This window comes from Penaeus vannamei, chromosome 35, assembly GCF_042767895.1.
Source record: "Penaeus vannamei isolate JL-2024 chromosome 35, ASM4276789v1, whole genome shotgun sequence".
Taxonomy (NCBI): domain Eukaryota; kingdom Metazoa; phylum Arthropoda; class Malacostraca; order Decapoda; family Penaeidae; genus Penaeus; species Penaeus vannamei.
This window is the reverse complement of record NC_091583.1, coordinates 17,675,446-17,680,445: the sequence shown is the minus strand read 5'-3', so window position 1 is coordinate 17,680,445 and position 5,000 is coordinate 17,675,446. Positions and strand designations below refer to the sequence as shown.

Sequence of the window (5,000 nt, the reverse complement as noted above, 5' to 3'; positions counted from 1 at the left end):
ATAATAATCGATTCATTCATCTAAACAAACAAGGGATGAAAAAAAGAAACGAAATTATAAAAAAATATTCTTAAATTGCCATGAATTATAAAAGAAAATTTAGAATCAAAAGAAAATGTGTTTAAAATGCAAAATTTATCGTGCATGCAAAAAAAAAAGATGTATCAGATTAGCATAATCACAGTACAGTACTTAAAAGAGATTTATTTGAACGCATTGACTTGGAAATTCGTCCTCTTATAATAAAGAAAAAACAAAGAGGAAAATAAATAAAATGGGGTATAGGGGAATAGGGGAAAGAAACAGGGAAACAGATAGATAGGGAGATAGATAGAGAGATAGATAGAGAGAGATAGATAGATAGATAGATAGGCAGATAGATAGATAGATAGATAGATAGATAGATAGATAGATAGATAGATAGATAGATAGATAGAGAGAGAGAGAGAGAGAGAGAGAGAGAGAGAGAGAAAAAGTGAAAGATTGAGAGAAAGAATAATTTCCCTCAGGTATGATAATCATTATGATATCAGTAACAAGAACAATGATAATGTTGATGATTTTCATAATAGCAATAATAATAGTAATAATAATGATAATAGAAATGATAATGATAATAATGATAACATTAATTGTAGTAGTAATAAGAATAACTAATATAATAATAATAACAAATAAAAGTAATAATGATAATAATCGTAACGATAATGATAATGTTGATAATATCATTAATAGTAATGATAACGAAGAAAATAATGACGATTACAAAAATAATCATGATAATAATTATAGCAATAGGAATGATGATAATAATAATAGTGATAAAATTCATAATAATAGAAATAATAATAACAATAATGACAGTGATATTAATAATATCAATGATGTTAATAACAATGAATATAATTATAGTAGTAAAGATAATAATAATAATAATAATGATAATAATGATAGTGACACTAATTATTATGATACAGATTGTAATAACAATATCAGTAATGATAATGATAATAAATTATATAAATCTGTTCCCATTACATTCCCTTTTCCCCTACCCCATTGAATCCCATCCCCTCTTGCAGTTCCCTTTCTAACCCTCCTCCCCTTACCTCCCTTCTATCCTCACTTTCTTTTGTTTCTATCCATCTCTTTTCCCAACTTTCTCCTATCTTCATTTCCCCTTAGATTCCCTCATTCGTTCCCCATCCGCTGTTTATCCTATTCCCTTCCCCCCTTCTCATTTATCCATTCTATCACTCCCATTATCCATTCACCCATCTATTTTCCCTCTAACGTCTATCCTACTTCTTAATTCTCCTTATTTACTACCCCCTTTTTCCCCTTTTGCATCTACTCTCCCTCTTATTTCCCCCTTTTCTCCCTCTTACATCTACCTCCCCTCTCTTTCTTTCTCCTCCATTCACACTTATTCCACTCTTACATCTACCCCTCCCCCACTTTCCTTCCCCCATGCACCCCCTCCCCCCCTTTCCTTCCCCCATTCCCCCCATGCACCCACTACCCCCTCTTTCCTTCCTCTCTCCCCCCCATTCTACTCTTACACCTACCCCCCCTCTTTCCTTCCCACCCCCCATTCACCCTCCCTCTCTTTCCTCCCCCCCCCACACCATTCACCCCCCCCCCACCCTCTATCCCCCCCCGCATTCGTCCCTATCCTCCCGTCCTTTCACCCAGGGACAGGCGGACCCCGGGGGAGGGAGGGAGGGAGGGAGAAAGCCCCCCCAGGAGCGAGCGCAAACATATTCTTAGGGGTTCCGGTCTCCGTTTTTTACGACGCGTCCAAAACAAAGGAAGAAAAGGAAGTGAAGACGGGAAGAAATGGAACAGGGAGAGAGAGACCGCAGAGTTATTGCTCCTCCCTTTTGAAGGCGAGAAGGAAATCGTTTTGAATTATGAATATTCGAGTTTATTTTGGATTCATTTTTTTTTCTTCTTGGTGTGGGGTGCGTGCGCGTCTCTCTCTCTCTTTATATATATATATATATATATGTATATATATATATATATATACATATATATATATATATATATATATATACATATACATATATATATATATATATATATATATATATATATATATATATATATATATATATCTATATATGTATATATGTATATATATATATATATATATATATATATATATATATATATATATATATATGCACACACACACACACACACACACACACACACACACACACCACACACACACACACACACACACACACACACACACACACACACACACACACACACACACACACACACACACATCCACACACACACACACACACACACACTCACACAAACACACACATACACACGCACACATACATATACATATATATATGTATATATATATATATATATATATATATATATATATATATATATATATATATATATATATATATATATATATATATATATATATATATATATATATATATATATGCATCCACACATAATATTAATGCGTATATATGTATGTGTTTCTTTGTTTATGTGTGTGTGCGCGCTTGTATAAGTGTATATTTATGTACTGTATGCATTTATGTATATCATTATGTAAATACGCCTATATACATCCATATATACCATCTTTTACTTTTATTTCTTTTTTTTCTTTGGCTGAATATCATTGTCGGAACAATATGATGCCTTAATTAAAAACTTTTCCGAAGAATGTTCTCGAATACGTTCTCCTTTTGTTTCGAAGACTCGGGGCGCCATCATTTTAGTTGATAAACGGCATTACGTAAAAAGAAAAAAAAAGGAAAGAGAAAAAGAAAAAAACGATTATGAAGAAAAAAAAATATCTGCGTTTGCGTATTCGTTTAGTTGGTACTAATTCCGTTACTTTTTTTTTCCGAAAAAGAATTTATCTGGGAATTATCTTTGCTTCCATAATGATTTTTTAAAGTTATCTTAACGTTTTTTTCTTCGGAAGACAGCCAAAAAAGGTTTAGCTATTCTTCTTAAAATCTTGATATTTGTATTTCATTTTCTTTTCAAATTATTAATAGTTGTAAAGAATCAAAATAAATAAGTGCCCAATTATCTAAAAAAAAAAAAAAAAAAAAAAAAGACGATAAAAACAAAAACTAAACGCAATAAAGAGATTAAAGAGCCTCAGATCCCTCTCCAACCGTATGTATAAACTCCACGATCTGGTGATATGAAGAATTCGGTATCATATCTTCCCTAACTCCGAACAGCAGTCAAGCAATCTCTTTTCCCATTAATCATCGCATTTCCTTCCGCCGGTTCTCGTCCTTATGCTCCCCGGCTATAGGGTCGAACGAATCGTTTTCTCACTCGAAGTGTTTGGGAATACAGGCCAAATATGAGGGAAATTAAATGGGCAAGATCTGAGGAAATCACTATTGCATGAGGGTGAGCATTGCTTTTCTCCGTCTTTTGTGCCGTAGTTTTCGTTTATGATAAAAAATAATGATGATAATAATAAAAAAGGGAGATCGGAGCGGTTACAAAATGGCCTCCGTCCTTTCTACGTCCTTTTCGCCTTTTTATTCTCGTTTTTCGTCCTCTTTTGTTCGTCGCGCTCTCTCCCTCTCTCTCTCTTCCTCTCGTCTCTCTCCCTTTATGTCTGCACTGCCATTTTTTTTCCAATTCCACTGTCCATATTTCTCCCTTCATCGTCATCCTTCTTTGTCATCTCTCTTTCTTTCTTTCTGTCTGTCTGTCTGTCTGTCTGTCTGTCTCTCTGTCTGTCTCTGTCTCTCTCTCTCTCTCCCTCCCTCCCTCCCTCCTTCCCCCCATCTCTCTCTCTCTCTCTCTCTTTCTCTCTCTCTCTCTCTCTCTCCCTCCCTCCCTCCCTCCCTCCCTCTCCCTCTCTCTCTCCCTCCCTCCCTCCCTCCCTCCCTCTCCCTCCCTCCCTCCCTCCCTGTCTCCCTCCCTCCTCCCTCCCTCCCTCCCTCCCAGCCTCCCTCCTTCCCTGCCTCCCTCCCTCCCTGCCTCCCTCACTCCCTCCCTCCCTCCCTCCCTCCCTCCCTCCCTCCCCCCCCTCTCTCGCTCCCTCCCTCACCACGAGAAAAAAAATACCACGCATGCCTATCCCATAAGTAACCACAAGACATAACTCTTCAAAAATGCTGATATTATTGTTCATTGTAGGAAGGAAGTCGAGAAAAAGGGGAAGGGAATGTAAGAAGGGTGAAGGAAAGGGGAGAAGAAAAGGGAAAGAATGAGGAACAGGGGGTGAAGGGAAAGGGAGAAGAAAGGGTGAAGGGAGAGCTAGAAGAGAAGGTGAAGGAAGAGGGAGAAGGGAAAGGGAGAAGAGGAGGGGAAGAACGAGGAAGAGGGGGGTGAGAGGAGAGGGAGAACAGGGGGTGAGAGGAGAGGGAGAACAGGGGGTGAGAGGAGAGGGAGAACAGGGGGTGAAGGAAGGGGGAAGAGAGGAGAAGAAGAAGGAGGAAGAGGGGGAGAAGATGGAATATGAAAAAGGAGAAGGAAAAGTAGGAAAAGTAGGAGGAAAAGACGATCAAAGAAGAAAAAAAAGAAAACGAAAGAAAAAGAAGAAGAAATAAAAGAAAACAAAATGGAAGAAGAAAACAAAACAAGAAGAAATTAAAGCAAACAACAATAATCACAATAAGGAACAGCAAGGAAAAAGGAAAAAGAAAATAATAACGAAGAATAAGAACGAAGAGATGGAGGAAAGAGGGGAGGTCTTAAGCAGCGGGGTGGCGGCTCCTGAGGGGAAAGAGGGGGAGGGGGGAGTGAGGGGAGGGGGGGTGAGGGGAGGGGGCAAGGGGAAATAAAAGAACGTAAGAAAGGAAGGAGAGCTGTAGGGGGGCAGGGGAAGGGGAAAGGCGAGAGGGGAAGGGAAAGCAGGCGTGAAAGGGGGAAGAGGAAGCAGCATAGAGGAAATAAAGGGGAATGGGTGAGGGATTTTGAGGGGAAGAGAGGGAAGAGGAGAGGAAGCACGATGGAGAGAGAGAGAGAGAGAG

The 5,000-nt window shown here is 38.5% G+C and overlaps 1 protein-coding gene across 1 annotated transcript in view; it reads right to left on the bottom strand.

Annotated features, from left to right (window-relative positions):
* The window catches only part of pb (homeobox proposcipedia), a 246,451-nt gene that overhangs the window by 187,308 nt on the left and 54,143 nt on the right, over positions 1–5,000 (bottom strand). The window lies entirely within an intron of this gene.